The sequence below is a fragment of the Calidris pugnax genome, unplaced genomic scaffold (genome assembly GCF_001431845.1).
Source record: "Calidris pugnax isolate Ruff unplaced genomic scaffold, ASM143184v1 scaffold128, whole genome shotgun sequence".
In the NCBI taxonomy this organism is placed as follows: domain Eukaryota; kingdom Metazoa; phylum Chordata; class Aves; order Charadriiformes; family Scolopacidae; genus Calidris; species Calidris pugnax.
The window spans coordinates 1,190,458-1,215,607 of record NW_015090851.1 but is presented as its reverse complement, the minus strand read 5'-3'; the positions used below and the strand labels follow the sequence as shown (position 1 = coordinate 1,215,607).

At 35.6% G+C, this 25,150-nt stretch overlaps 1 protein-coding gene across 14 annotated transcripts in view; it reads left to right on the top strand.

Moving 5' to 3' along the window:
• ERC2 (ELKS/RAB6-interacting/CAST family member 2) overlaps nt 1-25,150 on the top strand; it is a 486,059-nt gene that overhangs the window by 422,686 nt on the left and 38,223 nt on the right. For 13 of the 14 annotated variants that reach the window (XR_001412191.1, XR_001412196.1, XR_001412199.1 and 10 more), the window contains one exon: nt 1,672-1,862. The exons of the other annotated variant lie outside the window; for it this stretch is intronic. The gene's annotated coding sequence lies outside the window, so the exon portion shown is untranslated. The remainder of the gene's footprint in view (nt 1-1,671; nt 1,863-25,150) is intronic. 14 annotated transcript variants of the gene reach the window in all.

The following is a 25,150-nucleotide window of genomic DNA, read 5'->3' as shown; positions in this document are numbered from 1 at the left end:
GAAGCATATAAGAAAGAAAGACATTTACAAGTTTTTATCAAGGGATTTATTTTCTGTAATACAAAGTGAAGAGATTTGTAAGTGATCCATCTATGCAATATTAGCTTGAAGACTTGTGGTTCTGCTGCTCCTTCTCTGTTTGTACTTTAAAATTAATTGAAAGCCTCATTGTTTTGTTTAAACTGTGAAAGCTTCCAAGGTCAATGAGTGAGGTAATTGACCTGCCTGATGTAGGACAAAAATATGTATGTTAAATTGCATAATTAGTTTTAATTACATAATTATGGTGTTTAATGTGGGGGGGTCAAAGGTTACTATTACATTTAGAAGTCATGGTAAGAAACACAAAAATAAGCAACATAGTTTAATTCTTAATTTCTTTGGGTTTTAAAAAAGGGGTCCACTGTGATCTATCCTTGACCTTGGATATTTGATGATTATAGCAAATAATATATTGCTGTTATACTTTTTGGAATCATAGAGACACCTTTGTAAATGACTAAGTGACTTTACCAAAGACTTCATTTAGTTTTAGAGTACACGAAAGTTAATCAACAGTGGGAACTCAACTGACAGCAATTTAATCTGATTGGGTAAGGTAATTACATGATTACCATGAGTGTTTATATATGGACAAGGATATTTTTATTGGAAAAAAACCTAATTGCTTTCTTACTGAGAAGAGAAAAAAACAAACAAATTTGTTGTCACGGGTTAAGAGGACATCCTTCGTTTCTTGAAATAGCTTCTTTTCTTATTTTAGCCACAAAATGAACTCATGATTCTTTGCAAATTTGCACTAGGATTATGTTATGGGTTCCTCTGTTTCTAAAATACAAGTTAATGATGGCATTATTTCATTCATTTCAGAATCTTATTGCTTACACGTTAATTGTGTGGTAACCTGTAGATGTCATGATGCTTGTAATTCATGATCTCTTTTACTGTGTGTAAACATTGTTGCTTAAATACAGGTCGATTTCACCAAACTTAAACTTAAAGGTCCATTATACTAATGGATATTTCTGGGAAGGAGGGGATTATTTGTTTTTCTGTGATGGTAAAAAAAAAGCACTGTGTACAAGATAGGTAGATAAAAGGTGATGTTCCTAAATGCTAGAGGAAACAGTCTCACTTTAGGTGCTCTGAATGGTCCTTTAGAAAATGGTTTTCCAGTCTATTGAATGAAAGTCTGTGGAGGGAGTGTTGGGAGATGAATCTTCATTAACAAACATTGACCTCTGTGAATACCTCCCTGAAGTGCGCTACAGAGTAGAATCCCATTTGGCTAATAAATAGTGGCTTGCTCCAAAGCCTGTTTAAATAGTGGGCCAGACCTGGCCTTGGCACTTAGTGTGGTTGTGCTAGACACCAAAAAAAGAAATTGAAACTTATGAGAATAACTTCATATCTCATCTGTAACTATTAAACACATTCTGCCAATGGAAAATGGGATACAGTCTTCTAAAGGCTATCTTCTAAGGAAATAAAATGTTAACGAACTAAATGTTAAGAAACAAATGAATTTTTAAAATGAACTATATAATTATGGGAAGAAGTTCTGTGATACATTCCATGTTATAGAAAACATTTGTTCTCCCTTTTGCTAATTTTTCCCCTAAATAAGTTCTTTAGAAAATATTACAATTTTTAATTGTTTTTCTAAACCAGATGATCCAGTCACTGTTGGAGGCACATAGCCACGGCAAAATCTCATGCTGTACATTGATCACCTGTCCAACCTTTGCCTAGAGTGTGATCCCCAGTTTCTTCAAGAGATCCATCTTTACCCATCTATAAAGAAGAGGAGGAGGAGGGAGACATCTGGGATATTCAAGTATCAAAGTTTAACACCAGAGCAGGTTGAATCTCCATTTATATTATTCTCTATATATGTTGCTAGTATTGACTTGGATATTTGGCTGAAGATTTTTTCAGTAATTATATAGCATGCTCTGAAGTTTTACTGACATTAAACCTTTTTTGTTTAGATTCCTCCCTTACTGAAACTACATATGCATTTTTCATAGTCCCATGGTGTGAAATTGAATCCCAAGTCATTCTGCTCTTATGGAAGTCAGCTAATGCTGAGCATGCCTGGCAGTCTGTACCTGTGTCTTGAACATACGCTTGCCACAAAAACCAAAATGGCTTGTTTAAAACTGTTCAGTGTACTGTAGTTGTATCATTCTGTATTTAGCACATACAACTAAATCCAGGTCTCTGGCAAGTAAGCTCATTTTCATTCACTTGCTTCAGGCAAGTTAAACTTGCCTCTTACTCTTCCTCTTCCATTTCCAAGAGGACTTTGATATCCACAAAACAGACAAGTTTTTACTTACTGTCCTAAGGACTGCCCCTTTAGGAGTCTAGCACAGCCCACACACAATCCTGGAATATGTCCAACTTGTTCTTTGAGCAGAATGTGAACCTCTGACCTTCTGGGCCTCCGGCAAGAGTGCTGCCTACTGAGCCACCAATACCCAGGCCATCAATAAGTTTTAAATGCCAGTTGCAGACTTCACAGAGATAATGACTTCAGTGTGTAAAGGTTTTGTTGTGGAGGCTGCAGTCTCACATATGGCGTGACAGAGTAAATATGCTAAAACCATAGAGAGCTGTTGCATAACTTGCCTTGATATAACAGTTTTTGTAATATGTTTCAAGGCATGGAATATTATTTAAAGGGACCCTGTTATGTAGGCTTAGGCCCAAAATGAAGCTATTATAAAAAGAATGTTTAGCAAAAACAGAAATATGTCCATGAAATTGTTGGAGTGGGAATTTCAGGGTAAACTTGCTTGGATTTAAACAGTTGCCTGCATGACATTGCACTGTTGTGCTAGGGAATGAGAACCAGAAAATGAAAATACTATTAAGTGAGAATCAGAAACTGAAACTGAGCAGAATTAAGAGATCAGAAGTCTATTACTATTGTTGTAATGTCTTAAAAACTTTACCACATCCTGAGAAAGGTGAGATGAAAAAAGTAAATTACATCTTAGTAATTCAATGCATCATTATTGTCACAGATAAATAAACTTATTTGCATTTTAATATTATTTTTAACCCTCTGTCAAGTAAGTTATTGCATTTTATATGTATATAAAGCAAAATTAATATGAAATCAGCTTTGGAGTTTTGGCACATTTCAGGTTTTTTGATGTTCTCTGTTTAAAATTTAGCATTAAAAGCATACAAAAGACATGTTGATGTTTGCAAAATTCAAATTGATAAATGCGATTACACAAAATGTTATTTATGAACTTGGATCAAGAAGGAAAACATAGCCAGACTCAGGCTAGGACTTATACTATGGAAAAGGCTGTTAGATAAATTACATGAACCTCCTATGGAGCAAAGGCCAGGAACCCAGGACTTCTTTTCCCAGCTGAGTGCCCAAATCACTAGGCTACAGACTCTTGCTCCCTCTTGTGTTCTTTCTCTGGCCCAATGACTCTTGAATTATTTTCTGTACAATGATACAGCTTCAACAGGAGAGGTTTAATATATCCCTTTCCTCATCCCAGCATGTAACGCAGCCTGTAGTCTATTGATTAGAACATTCTGCTGAGAGACATTGCTTTGAGTCCTAGACTGAAGAAGGAATTGAACCTGGGGATTTTGCTTCTGGGATGAGTAGTCCTGTGCTGGGTTAGGAATGAGTGCTGATCGTGTACCATTTTACAGAAATGGCACCTGAAGAATTTTGTAGGAAACCCACCTGGTTGGTGTTTATTAGGCTGGCTTAAGCTGGCTTTGAGACCAGCTGTTGGATCTAGCTCCTCAGATCATCTCTGCAGGGGTGGGCTTCTTTTCCAGATCCCAGATAGGCTTAGACATAAACTGTGCAGTGGGATGTTCAGTCCTAGCTGGTTAGGTGAACTCTGGCCATGCACAGAGATGCAGCTCCCGTGTCTGGCCTATCTTACCATAGAAAACTGTATTGTTGTCAGAGAATAGACATCTACAGGATGAGATAAGGACCTTGAGGATCACCATTTTGGCTGGGAGTGACTAAATCCTCCTCGTGCCCCATTTTGAATTCCCATATTTTTAGGCCTGTAATTGGTTTATTTCAATTTGACAGCTCCTTTGGATGTAGAGCTGAAGGATTTTATGAACCTGTGTTTTAAAAGTAACTTAACTTTAAAAGAATGTATTAATTAAGGTGATAGGAAGAATTTGTGGTTCAAAAGTCCACTGGCAGTAATGAACCATAGAAAACATAGTGCATTCTGAAGCTCTAAAAAGGGAAATTGCTTTAAATGTGTTAATGCTTTTTCAGGCAGTTCTGTAGAGTAGTGTGTATTAAATCTCAGCTCAGGAGTAGTCAATTAAATGAACTGCATTGCAGCTATAAGACAAATATTTGTCAAATTTTCTGACTTAATTAAACATACATATTGGAAAAAAATAAAATGATAGCCTAGGAATTAAGTCCTGCAGTGTGGGTGCAGATGCATTTATCTGCCTCAGTGGAATTATTCTGGTAAGTCAAGATAACTTGGATCAGTCTGGTTTTCTTTTTAATAGAAATGCTAATTTTGAAAATGACATCTGTGAATTATTTTTAGTCTATAGACAGCATAAAGTTAGAACTGTGGACTTCCTTGGCAATTCTTTTGTTATTGTTTCTACCTGTTTAAAACACTAGAGGAATAATGTGATTCATTACACATTACTTTTCTGGCAGTAGATGTATCACCTAGTTTGGTATCCAAGTGCATTACATTGTGAACTAGTGCTGCTTTTTAATATGGTAAATTGGGGGTCGTTGTGGTGGGAATAGAAACTTATATTCATGACAGGCTGTTGGTTTTAAAGATAAATCTTTTTCTGCCTTGCTAGTGTCTATTTTCATTGCAGTGGAGCTTTTCATATGGTCGGATAGCACTCAGCACAAGTAGAAGGATGCAGCCTGTATCCTGGTTATTGACTGAGCAGATTTATGTGCAGTTCATTTGGCAGCATTTGTGGTTCCCACACAGGACTTTCACTGTCTCATAATCTGTCTTTAGAAGGACTACCTTTTGCACAATTTAATGCTATTGCTCCTTTTGTACTGAAGTCAAATTGATACAGATTGTAAATCAGCATCATATTAATGTTTCTGTGTGCAAGGGAACCTACCGAATTTAATGCTATTGCTCCTTTTGTACTGAACAGAATTCAAATTGATACAGATTGTAAGTCAACATCATATTAATGTTTCTGTGTGCGAGGGGACCTACCAGTGTAGGGAACTGCTTAGCATAATGTTGACTTGATTGCTCTAGAGAAGTGGGTGTTTGCTAGTATGTGAAACGGGGAAATCAATGGGTGCTTAGATACCAGCGTTATGAATTTGGGATAAATTGTTAAAAAGTCCCACTGTAATAACACACATAATGACAGAGAAGAATAGAGAGGACTGAAAGAAAACTGGAATTGGAAAATTGAGTAGGAGTGTGGAGAGAAGAGAAACATTTCTACAGAAGGGAAAATTTTTAAAAGCTATGAATTGGTAGAATGGTAAACTTTGGAGGTGAGTAGAGGTCTTCAAGTATAAATATTTGTTGTATAGCTATGGATAAACTATATTATGTGATTCTAGTTGATTTGAATCTCTGTACTTTGAGAAGCCCTGCATAGGGAAGTTCTAATAATTAAAAGTTGTGATCAATAGGCATCTCAATAGAGTCAGGTAATAGTCAAATTTAAGACGAACTATAGAAATGAAAAGCGGATTTATGGGTAAAATCACATGAAAATTAGTATTTAATTTGGGAACAGCATATTTTCAAGTTTACAGATAGGAAGGATATAAAGAAATCACAATAAAGATGATTCATATGTTAGTTAAAGCTCAAATTAAAGGCCTTATCCTCCCAGGTATAAAAATTTTCAACAGCATTGTGACTCAGCAAAGAAAAAGTGCGCAATATGCTGTTGTGGTTTTCCTTGATCAATTCTAAATGAAAATGGCTTTAGTTTTATTGCCTATTTTGTTATTTTTATTTTATATGAGAGGTTCATTGATGGCTGATAGTAGCACTGATTTACCAGCCTATAATTACTTGATATCTTGAACAGGAAGAGATTGCATGGCCTGGTCTCACTGTCCCCTCTGGGACAAAAAAAAAGACTGTTCACAAATGTCTGAAACTTATTTGCATTTGATCTTGGAAGTACCAAAGCTGCTAGGGCATTTTTCAAGTTAACAGAGATTTTGATAGAAGTTGTTGCTTTATCGAGCCTGAAGCCTTTCTCATATCAAAGGTAGTTAAAAGAATCTTCCTTTAGGTAGCTTTAATTTCAAATAGCAAATAACTAATTTATTGAAAATGGAACTGCAGAACAAGAAACCTTGAGAGAAATCTGCATTACAATACCCAGAGCCTAATAGTTTGGGCATTATCCTTTAAGACATGCGACTTTGGTTCAATTTCCTTTTCTGAATCTAGCTGAATAGAGACTTAAACTCAGTTGAATATCTAATGCATCCAAGGCAACTGTCATTGCCACTGAACTATTGTCTGTAATAGGTTGGGTATCTCTGCTTTTGTGGAAATTGTGAAAGGATTTGTCCTAATACTAACAGGACCTTTCTTGAATGGCTAGAATTCTTATAGGCTAGGAAAGAACCCTTGTGCCTAGCTTTATTCATAACCCCCAGGCTCTGAATAAATGCCTGTAATAATCATTATTTTATATATTCATACCAGGCAACATTTATTAATCTGGACTCTAAACTAAATCTCAGTCTCAGACTCCATATAGAGCTGTCTTTCCATGCCTCTGGTTATTCCTGTCAGGTGTCTCAGGTTTTTCTCTGTTTTTCCTATATCCATACTTTTAACAGTTCAACCAAAACTGCCTAGCAGTAATACTTGGGATATAACGGCAATGATTTTAATGGCATTTTTCAATATAGTTTTCTGGTTTTGCGTCTTATATTTTATTATGACAAGGTGAACTCAGTAGTGATCACTGTTGAAGATGCTTCTAGTTGAAAATGAATGCACTGCAAAACCTGTCCTAAGTGATTGATTGTGGTTGGGACATTGCTTTGGAATATGCAGTTGATGATGGATTCCATGAAACTACAGGAACCAGGATTGTTTCGTGCGCTGTCAGTGTGTAGGTATTCTTCTGAGATTACCAAAGGGGATCAGTTACCTTGGTAATGTGTCCACCAATATTTATTGTGTCTATTTCTTTACACAGGCTAACAAACATTCATCATGTGGGAATGTTGGTCATGATCAACTTGAGCTGAATTTAAATTGATGACCTAAAGGTTAAAGTCTCTGTATCCTGTTACCTCTCCCTTGGTCTGTCCAGTCTCCCTACACCTAGCTTTCACACCATTTTAGTTAATCAGAGCCTTTGGAGGAAGAGCAGCCTTTAGAAGTATTGAGCTGACAAATACATCAATGTAATGTTTAAAAAAAATAATAATAATTTCAGTATGACTTTTGCAGCTTCTCAGTACTTGATGAAGAAGGTTCTGAACAAGTATTCAGATGCTGGACTAATAACTTCACCAGTCTGTTAGATAGCTTTAATCCAGTCATATGGGAACATAATGCAGTGTAGCAGCCCAGTGAAACATGAAACTATGAGAACAGCTGAATAAATTTAAACACATTTTTGAACATTCTAACCTTTGTTGTAAAAATCTGATAATATAGAAGAAAAACTAATAACACTTTCTTTTGGTTTTGTTATGCTGTACAGTAGTTGAGAAGACTTAACATTTCTTGTGGTTGCTGACTTTAAAGAAGAGGTGACAATTTCTAACACTGCTTTTTGCCCAATATAAAGTCTATACTTTCTCACTCATTAAGGAATGAATCTGGTTTCTGTTTAATTCAATATTGTATATACATCTCACCCATAAATATTTAAGCTAAGTAAATATAGAATCTTAAACATGGAATATGCTTTTGTTCTCAACTGGTGGCTGTGGGGGAAGGTAAAAATATTTTATTCAAAGACCAGTGGTAGCTTTGGAAGAAAAAAAAAAAAAATTGTTTTGGCTAAAAATTGGATAGACTTGTGCTTGCTGTAGGGCAGCAAACTTTTTACCGGATTATACCTATATTGTTATATTTGTATGTGTAAAGTTCAGACAATAAAAGATCTATAGGAATGGGTTTGCAGATACTCACTTCAAAAACACATGGCTACTATTCAGCCCCTATATCTGGGGCTAATTTAATTCTTCTTCTCCATTCAAAGTGCCTCACTCCTGCCTACAAATGCAGAACAGATTCCCTGGTAATTTTCTTTCTTGGAATTACCGTAATTTTATTCCTAACTGGGAATAGCATGAAATGGAAATACATTTATGACTCTACTTAAAAACAAACACCAAACAATATAAAAGCAGGGATAATCTGAAAGAGAGTTTAAAAAAAAATTGATGCAGAAAAATGCAGAAATATGAAGCATATTGAAAAGTATGCAACTGACATTTTCTCTAGGAAGATTTCTTTTAGCAAACTGATTTTTGGAAGTGGCATAATGTGGCATACCTGAAGTACTTAATTAACTTTGGCTTTGTTGCCAGTCCAAACTGGTAATGCAAATTCATGGTTTTAATTTGATCTATGCAAGTAAAGTTCAGTACATGTCTAGGTATGCAGCAGGTCTAGATCTTATTCTTAATTAAGAGAGTTGTAAAAATGAAGTTTAGTGAAGCAGAATACAATGAATAGTGGGCATTTGGGCTTTACAATGTTATGAGTGTGTGACTCTCCTATGTATATTGCTCGCTCTTCCTCTGTATATATTGTACAGTCTGAAATGCTGTGTGATATTAAAGGTTACATCCTGAGGCACAGTCCTGCTGAGGCTTTCTTGGAAAATGACAAGCTCTTTGTTATGTTTTGGAGTCTGTGGTTCAAACTGTAGCTTTTGTAGGTAGCTAATGGGTTGGACCAGCCTCTTAGGTAAAGTCTGTGTCCTTTTGTGGGAAATATATCATTGAAACATAAAATAAGCTTTGATTATAGAAGATGTCTTCTATAAACAAGTACAGTTACAAATATAGCACTTGGTGTTTACAAGGCAAAATCTGACCAAACCTCAAAACAGAAATGGAAAGTAGATAATATTTTATTATGCATTTTCGAGACATAATTAACTGATCACTATTAATCTTCTCTGTTGAATTTGGTGAGGTTGCAGAATTAATTTTAAAGGGGAGACAAAAATCCACCCTTTAGTTTAATTGATTATTATGTGTGGACCAAATATCTGAACTAGACCAGCGGTAAAGACTTCATTAGCTAAGTTTAGTATTGCTTCTCATTTTTCTTTTGGTTTTCTATCAAATAGAAAAGAAGATGTGAGAGAATTTAAAATGGTTTAATTCCATTCTTTTCAGAACAGGAGGGTAGAACAGTGTTTTCAACAAGATTCAGTGTTTATTGCTGATTTTTTTTATGTTAAACCTATGGTCATGGATATCAATGGCTAAAGCTTTATTGATTTATAAACGAAAGATTAGTATATGTTAGTTTTGCCCTCTTTAATTAAGTGTAATAAAGAGTTTTTTTGGAGCAGTTTTTTAAACAGCTTCATCTGGAGCTACACTTTCAAGCTCTGCTGGTTGAAGTGTTACAGTAATGAATCTTAAATTCAAAGATGATGTCTGAAGCGTGTGGCTTTGCTCTCCTGTGCATACTGACAGATACAGGGAGAACAAAACTTTCTTTGGTCTTAGGTCAATACTGTAATGAAAATGCAAATACTTGGGTACAAATGTTACCCTACCTCCCATAGAAACACCATTCAAATATTGGGGATTTTTCCCCTCTTTGATTATCTGTACCAGGCCACAAATTCAGTCTGTGTTGGCACAGAGCCCTCAACATGGAAAATAAAGACAGAAGAAAAGTGTCCTGTCTTGTCTCCCTATGCTTTTATTTCCCATCTCTTCAAACTGTCCTGAAATTTTCCACTTCAGCTATGCAATTACTTGTAAGTACTTCCTTTTACTAACTTTGTTAAGTGAATCTAGACCTCTGAGCTCCAAGTACCATTTTCATATGAATATAAACTCTTTTTTTCTCTTAACTTTGCTGTGCAAAATGAAGTACAGTCCCATTGTCTGTAGTTGTAATATACTTCATTAGTTTCCAGAAGACAATAACTTGCTTTATTCTCATTTTATAAGGATTAATTATACTCAGAAAAGCTCTCAAATAGCAAACAGAAAAGGAAAACAGATGTTGCAGAGTAATTTAACCAGTGTTATTTGTGGACAAATATTTAAGCTATGTGATTTAATTTTTTTGTGGAGCCTTTGGAAGCTGGCTACTGAGTGAATAAAATGTCCAAAGTATATACGAAAATATATTTTACCTGATAACATCATTCTTTTACCTAATTATTGCAGATAGATATTTTATCAGTTCCTGCCAAACAAATTTGCAAAAGTATTTGATTAGAACAGGAACAGGCATATTGTGCATAGACTCAAAATTCATAAAGAGGCTCTTGTTGCATAAGGCGGAGTTGCGCATTTCCAACAGTTGTAGTTTTCTGTGTGCTAATTAAATGGTATAGTGATACATCTCCGTGCAAATTTCTTTTTCTTGTAGATGCAGAATCTAAAATAATGAATGTTTAGAACAAGCAAATGAATTCATCATCTGAACACAAATATTTAAATGTGTTTCAATGAGACCAAGCTTCACTTCTGGAAATGGTGTTTTGCAAAACAGACATGCAATTTCTCTTATAGCAGTGGTTTGCAGAAGGCATAATTAAAAGTTAGCATGTGTTCCTAAAACTGTTTCTATCTGTTTTAACTAATTTTCACATCATGTACTACCTGTAAAATTTGCAAGACATAATTCTAAAATATAGAGGTTTTCTGTTCTAGGAAAAACAAGAATATCAGTTTGTATTGTCCCTTTCATCATTTCTACATTCTTGACATCTCCAAAATCCTAAACTCTCTCCCCAAATTTGTCTTCCAGCTGTCTTCTTGGGCACCTAGACCTTGTCTTCTGCCAACCTGTCAAAGACAATGCACCTCATGTCATTAACAGAAATTATCAAAATGACAGATGTTGCAGTATTCCAGTTGCTAATATCTCAGCATTTGTATGGATATGCCCCATATTCAGCTTTGGCTACCTAATTCAAGGAAGCATGTTACCCTTATTTTTGCTAGATTTGCTCTTTTAACAGTTTTTCACCCACCATTTCAATGTCTCCTTTCTTACAAGCTCTAGTGGCTCTTCATTCTCTTTGATGGTTTTTCTGCTGTGCTCTCCTTTCCCTCTACAAACTTTTCCGTCTGCAATATTCCTTCCAGGCTTTCAGCTTAATTTGATTTATTTTAAGCCTATCTCCAGCTTCTTTTTGCTTCTTTTCTCTTTCTTCATTAGTAACCTGCAGGCTCTTCAAACCCTTTTTCCAAACTTAAACCCCCACTTTCCCAGGTTATGTCATCTACCTCCTGCCTCTTCACCTTTTTCCTAGAGTTCTCCAGTGGCACAGAAGTTTTGTTGCAGTTGTGTTACAGTAATTTTCACTGTTCTGTTCTGACCTTACGATTTTCTGTTATTTGGTCTATGCAAGTGCTCAACCTGATGGACTTTGTACTGAGCATAGACAGAGAAAAAGAAAGTATGTAGTTTCTGTCATCAGAGATGATAATAATCTGTTCCTCTTTTTATAATACCATTTCCTGTTTATGGGAACCCATTATTGCTGACAGTTTATTGCAAAGAGGCATCATTCTTAAATGTACATTCGTCTTAAGAAGTTTGTACATATTTTTTTTAGATATGCAAGAATTGTTTGCTTTATATAACTATTTCCCCTGTCTAAATACAACTTGCAGAAAGTGATGATAAATGTTAAATGGTTCTTGTAAAACTGTTAAATTGTCAGTTTCAAAACTTAGTAAAACATTGATGTTTTCATTAGATCCCAGCACTAAGGAATGTCCGGCTTTCATCATCGCAAAGTTGTTTAGTTCCATGTAAGTCTAAATACTCTGCCCTTGGGAGATATCTTACTGTCACCTGCTCCTAAATTGAAAATTATTTGTTCAGCCAAAGTTTTCTTTCTTTTTTAGAAAGGAATTTTTTTTTTTCTTTAACAGACATCTTTGATGTGGGACAGAATCCCTTCAATGTAAAATAAATCAAACCCTGAGATGCTATTAAACAATTTTTTCGTTTAAATGTATCCAGTTCTAGATAACCAAAAACTGTTCCTGCCCTTGTTCTCTCTTTCTGTATTAAACAGATATGTAGATTTCCAGACAAGCAGTTCTATTGGCTACATCATGAGCTTCTAATCACTAGCGCTTTGTTGATGAATAAAAATGTAGTGCTAGGTAAACTTATTTAGAACACATTCTCAGTATAAATATCTGAAAGCGTTTATCTTGACTAACAAATGTACAGCAATCAAAGAGAGTAAGTTAATGTCATTCAGCATGAAATAGAATAAAAAAGCTGAATGTTTCTCGTCTCACCTAAATAATTAGAAGAATCAATTTAACTCATAACATCAGAAAACCCATAAAACTCTATAGTGCAAATACAGCCTTGATTTAATTGTGTGTAAATAAGAACTGTTGTCACATTCAACAAGCTGTGTTTGGCTTATGCCTAAACAACCTTTTTTTTTTTTTTTTTTAATAATGCCTTGTTTATCTTTAAGAGGCATACAGATGTAGGGCCAAATCAGATTTTGCTTGAAAGGAATGAAGGAATGCATAAATAAATGCATTAGTACCTAGTTGAAGCATATTGTTTTGAATTCTGCAGGGCTTTTTAAAATAATGATTGAGAATACTAGCAAGTAACTTCTTCCAGTAGATAGTGTTCTTCAGGATGAGAAAGGAGCATGAGGCAAATATTACAGAACTAGAAAAAAACTTTGAAAAGAACCAGATACAGAAAGGAAGAAGCAGATCTTAAGGTATTTTACATTTAGTTTCCTAGTCCTTGTACACCCAAGAAATCCAAAACCAAAAACCCTACAGAAAGCTCACAGAAGCCTGAAGTGTATTGCATCTCTGAAAATCTTACAGTATACATCTCAAAACAGAGAAAGGATACGTGCAGGTATTTTTTAATATCTGGGAATATTCTGTTGAGGAACCTATGGAAGATCAAGAGTTGGCGTCTTATCCAAATCACTCATTAGCTGATGGCAAGGTACTACAAAGCACTGTACATTCATGTTCTCCACAACTCCATTGAAATAAAAAGCTCCACACCTGGTCTGCTAAATCTGGCCTCCTGAATACATTTCTGCTATGTCAAACGTGACGTTACATATAGCTTTGAATCGCCTTGGTATCTCCTGCATTTATGCATTCTGTCTACAGGTCTGCTCTCTGTGGCAGTCTCGTTACAAATGCCACATGTATGATATGACTATTATAATCCTAGCCTCATAGACTGCACAGAGGAATTTCATAAATATGTGCCCTTTACTTATAGAACACATGTTAAAATTACAGATAGATGGAGAAAAATGCTTCTGTGCTGTTCCTTTCTTTGCTTTTATTGGCATGTTTCAGATTCATTTGGTCTCTGTGTTTTTCCAGTGGTACAGTCCTCTTTTATTCTTCTCTCTTCCTAGTCTGATGGTGGTATCTCCACTTAGCTAGGAAACATTTATCTTTTTAGAAACAGCCTGGACCACTTTTTCTGCTTCCCTTTCCCCAAAGTTTTTTCATTTCTGACACTGTTAAGTTCTTCATTGCTTAGTCTTTGTTTTTAAGGCAAGAGATAATTCTACTGACAACATGTGCTTTCCTACTGGAATAGGGCTGAGCCGTTATCGATGGTGTTTTGATGCAGCATCAGGCACCTAAACAATAGGTGTCTCTTCCTGATATTAGAAAAATGCCAATTAAAGAGATGGTGATTGAGGAATACCTAATTAACAGAGGTCTCAACATGGAGCTAAGATGTATTATAGATTTATCTTTCTGCCTTCCCTCCCATTCAGATTGCAGACACAGATATAAAACTTAATTTGTCACAAGGTGCAAATGATCTACAGAGCAAGCTATGTGTCTAGGCTAAGAATAACTGTGGATTTGACAGCCCACAGCATAACGATATACTCTGCAATTCTGGGTAGAGATGAAGAGCGTTCTTACTTGCCTAGTTAACAGAGCTGCTGTGAAACCACTTCTTCATGTCTTTTAACAGGAAGTATAAGGAAAAATCCTACTTAAAGGATTTTTACCACAGTCTTGACCACTTATTTCCTACAGTGCCACAGAGATGAGAAAGCAGAAAAAATGATGTCTGCTTTATCCTAAATTCAAAATGGTGATCAGGTAATTAACAAGTGCAATTTGCTTTTTTCTTTGCATATGATGAATTTATAAAATAGAGAAGTGGGAGAAAAAATAAAACAATACTAAAATGTGTATAACATCTAATTTGCTTAGAGTATGAACTTTGCTTACAAAAATAGCAGATCTCAGATGATTATGTCCTAGATTGCTTTCTATATAAATGAAGTGTCTACTCAGCCCACTTATGAACCAGGAGGTTGTTGCATTATATACTGTATGAATATATATATATTTATATGATCCTGGTAGTGTAAAAGAATGACTTTGATTATGTAGATAAGGTCCATATGCTTGTATGTGTTCGAAGGAGGAGTTGTATTTGTGTGTTTGTATTTGTGTGTGTGTGTATACACACATGTTCGTTTATATGCATACACGCCTATTAAGCAAGCTTAGGCAACACTATGCAAAGAGCTGTCTAAACTTGTTTCAAAGTTTCAATCCTGTTTACGTCTCTGGGCATTATTTTAATGTAAATAATAAATAGGAGAAAAAAAAAGATCTACACTAGAATTACTTATTTAGTGGCATTTTTTACACTGATTTAGTAATCTAGTAAATTTATTTCCATAATGGACAGCACTGAACAGGAAAGAGCTGTCATGTCTGTTACGAGTTTGACAATGGTTGGTTTACTGAATCATGCTTTCTAGAAGTCTAATCCAAAGCTTTCTCTGTAGTGATTTGTGTAGCATAGTCAGATTTCTTAGCTGGTGTTCATTGTATTTATTTACTTTTGTATTTATCTCTCTTTTTTTCTCTTTTTGCTTTTTCTTATTTATGCAAGTCATAACTTCAGCACTCCCCTTATCCTTGTGTTGAGAGATTTACTATTCCTATAGAGAACTTTTTCCATTTTCTACATATACACTCATATAGGTATTTCTCTGATCACTGAAGCCTTGCATCTTCTAGACAAGATTTTACTCATCATGACCTGACTATAAAACCAAGGTATAAACGGTAGCTACAATTTGGATTTGATATTAGTATCTAAGGAGCATCAGTGAATGATACTATATGCATGTATGTGAAGAGAAAAGCAACCTGCTCTTCTTCCAGACAACTATTATTCTGGGACACTCAGATTCTTTAAAAGCAAAGTCATGGAGGTGTTTTCTGTGTACCACTGTTACACTTCTAGTAATTTCAGTGTTTGAAGATACTAGAAAAGGCTGACATATTAGTAAGTAGACTGGTCATATTGATAGTGGAACTTACATACGCTAAATATTTACATGTTCTGTAGGTCTACCAGTTTGTAAGAACATAAAAGTTCCTTCTTTTTCAGTAACTGTTTTATATTGTGTCATTTTAAACAAAATTTTCAGAAATCAGTATTTGTTTAATACAGAATGCCCAGAACTGTTTAGTCAATCAGACCAAAGCGTTCTAACTTTCGTATCTTAAAATATAAGTAGCTAATAAAAAATTAATTCTGATGATACTGAAAAGAGGGTCTATATTGTATGATGTTATCCTCCATTGTATATAAGGTTTTACATGAGCCTGTAAGAAGGGTCCAGGGATTGTATATCTCTTAATAAAATAATATGAATGGAATTTTTAAAAGGCTCTCTAGAGTAACTGTTTCATCAACCAATTAGACTCTATCAGCAATGAAAAATCTGATGTATAATTGCTACTTAATATTTATAAATGTATTTGTCGCAGGATATCCATACTTGAGATGCATTTGTGTTTAATGTTAAGTTTATATTTAGCCTATGTATTTGAAGATTTGGGAGTAATACTGAGTGTAGTAATTGTTTTTCCTTTCAACCATAAAAAATTATAAATTGAAGTTGGCTGAGGCTGCCAAATTACTTAGTTACACTTAGTTAATTATTAAGTCCATTCACAACATGACTTAGAAATATGCTAGTTAAAAACATTGTACGTAATTGATCTCTAAAAAACAGTATTTGGCAGCTTTAAATTTGTACTGAGCAAGGAATGAATTATTGAAGCACTGAAATAATGCCCATCACAGAGCCACCTAAATCCTTCCCTGCTTTTGTGTCATTCACAAGAAAAGCACTTGTTATCTGTTTTCAATTTATATTCTGTATTTCTGCTCTATACCCTCAGTTTGGAAACAGAAGATCTGGAACCACCTAATGGTAAATCCTAAGTTTCTTGAAGCTAACAAAGTAATTTTTTAGTTCATCATAAATTAATTAGTAATGATTAATATTATCTACATACTATTAAACTAACCATTAAGAGAATATCTAAATTATAGAATACAGGAAATTAACTGGTACACGGGTTGCATTCTTTCTTTCTGGGTAAAAGTGCATAGCATAAATATCAAAGCTCAGTCATGTATGACTTCCAATAAGCATGCTGTCAAATACAGTAATAGCTCTGCTGTACTATGCAAATCCAAGCTGCTGAACAGTTAGCATACAGCTACATGACATTTTTTTGAAAGCCTTTAACTTAGCACTACCACAGGATACATAGTTAATAACAAAAGCAGGTGAGCTGCATAGATATTCTTGGACGCCATAATTAAACTGATAAATCTGCAGTGGCACGTGTGATGAAAGGATCTGCCGTTAGTGGATTTTTTTCTTTAGAGATCATATGTATATCTGTAGCATTGTGCTGAAGAATGAAGCTCCATGCTTAAAAGCCAGTTGACCTTCTTTAATGAAAGTAAAAAAGAAATAGATTTTGATTTAGTAGTTTGTTAGAAAAACAAGCAGAAAAATTGCTAATTTTCCCTACCTTTTTGGTAAAGTGAATAGTTTTACAGCAAAATCTGTAAGCAGTTTCATTTTTTACCATCACCAATTCATGCACCTCCAGCACATACACAAACATAAGAACCTTCTTTGGGAGAAAAAAATACTGCTGTGTATACGAACTACTAAATCATTGTTGGAAAAAATAGTTCTTACTATTATGGCTTGCATAGGAGTGTGATATCTTTTCTTTTAGCTCTACAATTCAACTTCCATTTGAATGGATATAAAAATCTCTGAAGAAAGAAATGTATTAAATATTCTTTGCATTCCAGGTCATTTTCACGTCAGCTATATTTCCCAGTCCCTATACAACTGAGAATGAATGGATGCAAACTACATACTGTTTTCCCCTCCTTTTGCTAATGGGTGTTAGTTTGTCTGGTTTTAGGTTTGGAAATTTAGGGGAAGGGGGGTTGGGGGGCCAGAGAGGGTTGTGTGCAGTGTATGGAAGTTTCAGTTCCTACTGAACACTCCAAAAGCATTTTCCTTTGGAAGTATTGAACTGCTGCCTGCAGATCAGAGGGTCAAGTTCATATCTTGTGTCCTGGAAGCTGTCCAGCTTCCTAACAGAGACTCATAAATTCAAGAAATCTGTTCTGATTTTGAGACCAGCTGGAAATTGCAGTAGCAAACGAGAGCTTGAACCAGTTCATGGGGAAAGAAGGTATGCAAAGAAAAAATACAAATTAATTTGAGATTAGCTTAGTTACTGCTTACCAAGAGCTATTGGAAGTGTTCCTGACTTATTTAGACTTGTCCACAGTGATGGTGAATTTTGCACAATAAGGATGACTGCTTTTGCTGATACGTTCAAGTGGCTGTTTTTTTTGTTAGGAGTTTCTCCTGTTGCAAAGTTAGTTAGAAATTAATTGTAATAACAACTGTAGTAAATTGCTGTAGAGATGTTAACAAAACTTTATTTTAGCAGGTGTTTGTATCTAGAACGTGAACCACAATGATTTTTTTTTTCCTAATTGATGTATAAATCAGATGGATAGGGATGGACTTTCATTTTAACATTTCCCTCTTCTTTAATGATAAATTAGTACTGCTTTTGGAGAGGTTTCTTTGAGCACCGTGTTCTAAGAGAGATTTTCTTTCAGTCTATTGTCATGGATCAATGTGGTCCATATTTGACAAGTCTTCTTCATTGGTGGTCATTACAAATTATTTTCACTTTCTCCTTGTTATGATATGTAACAAATTAAGAAAGTAAATGCCTTAGGCTAGATGGAAATCTGTAATAAGTCATCATACATGCATAAATGCTATGATCGTGGTTCAGAAAGCCTGTGGAAATTTTGGCTTGAAGTATTTTGGAAAACGTTTCCAAAATCTGCTGAGCTCTTTTCTTCTTCCAGATTAGTGGTTTCTCTCAGAGTGCAGGTTAACTTTCTGATTTTTTTTCCAGTTCTATGCAAAACTACTGACGTGTTTCAAAATTCACTTTGCATGAAAGCGCAGCTTTTATTAATTATTTGTATAAAAAGATAACGTACAACTAAGATATGTTGTTGCAAATACAATAGTTTCATTCTTATTTCCAAAAACATTCACCCATACAAAAGCTGGCATCATGCCAGTTTCAGGAACTCTAATGTGACTTGCAAATGACAGCCTCCAGGGGAGCAGGAATGCAGCACTCCTAATCCTGGCCCGGAGTCGCTGGGAGCCAAGGCAGTGCCCTGCTCAAAGGTGTCACACTTTGGCCACTTCTCTTCTGGCAAATGCACAGCAGGTCCGGTCGCTTCCCCGTGCACTGGTCCAGCTGCGTGAGTGGCAGTTCTGTCTGTCTTTCTAAGTGTTGTCAGCATTACTGCAAGTGTAGGATTTTTTTTCTGGCTGTTGCGTTCAGGAAAACCAGGAGACTTGCTGTAACTGGATTTTTTTTTGCCCATGGAGCAGAAGGAAGAAAATGCAAGTTGTGTTTCCCCTGCTAGGAACCCCTGTGCACGAGGCAGGGCTGCACGGCATGCGGTTCTGATTGGGATCACACCAGCCCCGAGGTCAAGTATCCCACGTGAATGTCAGGAAAGTAACACCAGTGAAATGATGGAAAGCAAATCATCTGGTTTGCCTGTACTTCTGAGAGATTGCTTTGTAAGCAGCGTGACATCTTGCTATGGGTGTTAAAATACTTGTGACATTCTGTAAGTGAAGAGTTATATATGGGTAACACCATGACTAAGGTCTTGTATCTAAGCACTGCCCCCTGATTACATATAGAAGTGCTTGTGTGTGTGTGTGTGGCTTTCTAACTCTTGTAGAACAGTGGCTGGGCACACAGATAAGAGAGAGGTCTGCTTCCTTTTCTTAGAATTCCATATATGTTAATGGTTTGGGCTTTAGTGTCTTAGAGTGTATTAAAAATATCTTTATATGGGGATAATTAAGAACATTTTTGTTGAAAAATCTAAATTTGTTTCCAAAAAATGTTTTGAAGGGTGCAACATTGTGTGCAAATTCAGGTCAGATTTGGTGAACAGATGTGCACTTTCTTTTAAGAATTTTTTTAAAAAGTTTTAAGCATTTGTTTGTTCTATAGAGAAATCAAATTAGAATGAATTCATTGACAAGCACAGCAGGTTTTCTACCACAATGTGGAACCTTGTGTGCACAAAACAGCATATACTTTTGCATTTTTTCTTTTATAATATGTCTAATTTTACCGCATGTTTGTATTAATTTACATACATTTCATATACATATGGTCTGTCATTTAATTCTCCACTGCGTCATTACACAAGAATGCCAAAGCTGATTCTAATTGTTCAGCAAACTAAAGGAATTTAGGGAGGTTGCCCAGAAATTCAATGTTACTTAAATAAAATACACATGTATTTTAAACCTTTTAACAGACACGTTCTGTGCCATATCCCCTTTACTAATATTAAAATAAGACTTATCAGCACAAGCTGCATAAGGTTGTGCTGCTGGAGCCAAATCCTGGGATCAGCATCCAGGCCACGAGCCTGCAATCAGTTACACTTATGTTGAACTTCATGCACATTTGTCATTCTTTTGAAATCAGCGGGATTATTCACCTCTATAAGACAAGTATGTGTGGAACTGATTCCATGAGCAGACCCTTCATTTTTATTGGCTTCGTTATGAATCTGAGAACAGGAAGAGGAAAATCTGCATTAGGGCCACAAAATTTAGCTCTTAGGGATGATATTGGAGACAAAATTTTGGTACTGAGCTTGCTGGTAGTCACTGAAGGAGAAAAGGATCATGCAGGCGACACGCATGGTCAGTGGCAGAAGGCGTGTTCTGGGGGATAAAAGAGATTATGGAGAACAAGAGAGCGGAAAGTGACTCCATTGGCTCCCTAGCTGAGCTGAATCTTTTGAGGTCCTGTGAAAAATCACAAGCACATCATGAAATGGTAGGAGTGGTAGAAAAACAGTAGAATAAGTGTAGAAGGAAAGTTTAGAAGTTTTTTTGTTTTTTAAGTTCTTAACATCTGGATCTAGTAAATATTTTGGTGCCGGAGTTTCCCAAGCTGTTTAGCTGAGCCTGCAGAAGCATATTTTTTGGCTCATCCTAAATAGTAATGTTAGTATCATCTAGGAAACGTTTTGTCTTCTTTTTTACACCACTGTAAAAAGTGTACGTCACTTTTTTTTAGACACTGCTTTTTTACATCACTCCTGGAAGCGCTGTATGCAGTTTGCAGTCATGTGCAGTAGTTGTAGAATATTTTACTATCAGTGCCCAATATTTAGCAACAGAATTTTAAATGTATGCACCAGTATGATATTAATGATCTTATTTCCTTTGGTTCTCCTTTGGTTCTTGTTTGCAAATTTGGGATTAAATCTTTTAATAATAACATTCATACCCTCCCTTCACTGCCCAAATAAAAGACCAATAACAGCTATGAGGAGATTAAGACAGGCTAAATGAAATCTTGTTACATTAGATGAACATAACTGCTGCAGGTAATTAATGCCTTTCATTTTGAAGAATGATTTCAAGCACTTGAGGGAATTTGGAATGATATTTTACATTTTATTCCAACTAGTAATGTAGAAAGGAAATGAAATAAGACTAATTTTATTTTCCATTTTTGCTGTCTCTCTTCTCTCTCTGTTCTTTCTCTTGTTGAAAAACTATTGTCATTTATGTCATTAAAACACAGAATTATTGCCCCCAGACTTTCAGTGAACCACAGCTGTTGACCTTTTTTGTCAAAAGCTTTGAATACAAAGCTACATTGGGAACATTTGTAGCCTGTGGACCATGACAGTACTGTAGACTTCTCTCCTGTCCTGACAGAAGAGAGTGCCAGAGGGTGTGCTCACATAGTGACTGCATTATTTTCTGGCAATTGTGCTAAAGATTTCCTTGCTTTTGGTTTTTTTGCCTCCTCTCAAGTGTACAGACATCCTTCAAACCTATTATACCACCTTCTGAATACTGTGGCTTTGTCCCTTAGGCTACATAATCTATTGTTTAAAATGTTTACCAGTGCTGTTCAGATATTAAATTAAGCATTGCAGCTTAACGTGGAATGTGTGGATACTTGAAGCTGGATTTAAAAGACATCTTGATTTCCTTGCTATGTAATAGTATATTACATTGAATGGGAAAGTTAAAAATTAACCTTTTCTAGTATAGGAAGTGCTAATTTCAGAGAAAACTTATGAATATTAAAAGAAATACTGAATACTAAGCATGTGAAAAGCTCAAGATGTCTTCACTTGAAATATGCAATAAACTCTTTTATTTTTCCTGGTGATTAAATTAAGCACTTTTCAGTAGTGCACACCAGCTGCTGCATCTGTAAGTAAACCAAGTACTTTCCCACAGTACATGCTGTATATTTCATTCTTATAGCATTTTATTTTGACAGGTAATCTTTATTCTTCTGCATACAAAGTCAGAATTCAGAGGCTAAGTAATTAAAGGCAAAATACGGTGTGTTTCACAATTTCTGTGAATTTAAATAGAGCCATATTTTTATTGACAAATACCAGGATATTTAAAGCTCTATTTCTAAATACATAGTCTACACATAGCATGAAGTCTCAAGTTTCGACCTAATTTCTTTCTTCTCTGCGCAACTGACATTTACCCAGTCTTTCTCTTGTGAATGTATGGGGAAAGCAAGAAGGGTGGTAGTGGAAGGGAATTCTGCTTTTTTTCTTAGGCTAATTTTCTCTGTGAAACTTGATCTGTCGTGGTTACATTTATGAGATTTTGTGAACAGAGAAGGAGAAATGTGATGTGAATGCAAAAATCATGCATTTTCAATACAATTCATTAGATTACACTGCAACTTATATATAAAGAAACCTCCCAAACCCTTTTATAACTGAGCTTTCTAAGCATTACCATAATTGTAAGCGTACACTTATTCTAAATAGTCTTTTCCCTTAGAGAATAAACAGGTATATTTTTTTTGTATCCACAGTCAAGTCCACTTAGAGGTGCAAGGAACAGAAATTGTACTTGCAATTCAACTGGTATTTTGAAATTATGCTGATAGAAGAGAGGCTGCCTTTCAGAAAACTTATTTCTACACACTTCCCTCTGCTGTCCCCCCCTTTCTATAATAGGACAATATACTTCTTTCAGCTGAACCACAAAGTTCTTGAATATCCTGAAAGTGAAAATCAGGAATAATGCTTGAAACGTATGTACCTATTGCAAAACCCTCAACCTGTGAGCTAAATGTGACACACAGAGCTCCAGCTTCTGGTCACTCCAAATCCCAGGAATCAACATTAGGCACACAGGGGCCCCAGTGATTAAACAGGAATACTGTTTGGCTCCTCTGCTTTAGGTAAAACCAAAGAACTAATTAATGTTCAAAAGACTATATAGTGAAACGATGAAGAGTAGCAATAGGTATTGATGACATAGTTAAAGACCTTTTCACCCTTTTCTAAATTAACAGCAATATTACTGGAAGACCTTAGTGTTGAAATGTCTGCAGCTATTTATCATTAGAATATCCGTTTTCAAATTACACTGTTATATTTAATACAAGAGTTGTTAGTAGTATATGCAATGTGTATTTTTTTTCCTTTTTTGTGTGCCCATGTCCTTTGTAGTCTGCAATGAACTAGCCACGTTATAAAAGGCATTCTGCGTTGTCATTTTTTACTGCTGTCATTACTGGTAGGCCTGTATCTCACCATAAAAGGCTGCCTACTAGTTGCTGAATGCTCCACACGCAGACTGGAATGTTCCATAAGCGCAGGCAGCAAGTTTAGACACCTTGCTGCGTGATTACTGCCTCCATTCATATGTTTGGGACACTGAAAATTTTCTCTAGTAGTACTAGTAACACATGTGATCGTCCAGCTACCTGGAAAAAGGATCCTAACAAATTGTATCGTAGTGAAGAAGGTAAACAGCATCAAATTAGTGAAGGGTGTGACAGGAAGCGAGCGGATCTCTTTGGCTGAGGATGCTCTTCCAAGCACTGGAATGAGCGATGCGTCTGCAGTGCTCAAATGTGATGGAAAAGAGAGTAGAAGAATTACAGTAATGGCTCCTTGCACTAATTCTGAACAAAACACATTGACTCAGATTTATGGTGGTGTTTGAGTAGAACAGTTACATTGTTTCCGCTCAAATCCATCTTGTTTTCCTAATTTAATACACTGTTGTACAAAAGAGAGGTTAAAAAAAATTCCTTTCTTTTGGTAGTTGACATAGTACATCTATTTTATTTTCATTGTAATTGTGAGGAGAACAGCATAAAAACCATTATATTGGAGGAATAAAATGCTGATTGTATACATTAATTTATCCTTAAATTCTTCATAATAGGCTAGGAAACAAAGGAAAGGTATATTCTGTCATTATTATGGTGATCTTGTCTGTCGTGTTTTTAGCAAACGTCCTAAAATGATAAAGCAGTTATAATATACAAGAAGCTAGAATGAAGGCTTGTTATTGGAAGGCACAGCAGTGGAAATAAGTAGAGTTAGAAAAAGGTTAAAATAGTACATTAAGTTGTGCAAGAGGAAACACACAAAGAGCAGAGAACTGTAATTCTAAAGCACTAGGGTCTAGCAAGGGGAAGCCAAGTCCAGCAAGGTGTTGGCGCAGCAGTTCTGATCTCAGTATCCTCCTGTAACCCAAAAGTGCTTGCAAGACCCCTCAGTGGGGGCCAGTTCCATGGAGTATGGCAGTGGTTTGGGCACAAACACAGAAGTCCAAGAATACTGGTCAGGAAAAAGGCTGAATTACTGAGTTCTGCAAAGGTGGGGTTTCCTGAGCAGAAAGGCATATGGCAAACGTGGGAGAACTTGCAGAAATAGTACAGGGAGAATAGGAAAAAGTGTGAAAAAAAGAGGAATCCAGAGTTTAGGGTTTCTATGAATGCATGAGCTAGGAGATTTCAGTCCCCGCTCTTGTCACTTAAGTGCATTCAGGCAGATCATTACTTTGATGTGTGTTTCATCTCCCAAATATTTTCAAGGTGATATCTTTATCACCTGATTAGGTAGATTTTCTGAGAAAAGGGATCTCTGTATCCAGAAAAAAATAAAATGGCTTATTGCTATTATTAAAATTTTGGGGGAGAAGATTACAGCATTGTTTTTGAAATGAAGGGTTAAATTTTTGAGGGTATATGTGGGAAGTTAAATATATGAATCCCACTGACAAATATCCCAACTCAGGTGTGCCTCTCCATGTTGCACTCACTGTTCAAAAAATGTTCTCCTTTGTATGTCCCAACATTTATGAGGGAATTACTGGGTTGTATTATTTTGTTACTGTGCAAAGCAAGGCAAGAGAATTTTTTAGAATTAAATAGAAGAGACAGTGGTTAATTCTTAAGGGAAAAATGGTAATAAATAAGAAAATAAGAAAGTAAGTCTCTCAGGAAGAAATAAGAAAGGAGTAGGAACTTACTGGCAGTTTTTCTCCCCATGTGATATTCTTGGAAAACAAAAAACAATAATGAAAGCCAATTAATTATTTGTCATGTCATAAACGAGATTAATAGGCTGAGATGTTTTTAAATTCTTGACGTAATTGAAATCAGTATCTATATGAATTGCCAAAATAAAATACAAGGATGACAGATTCA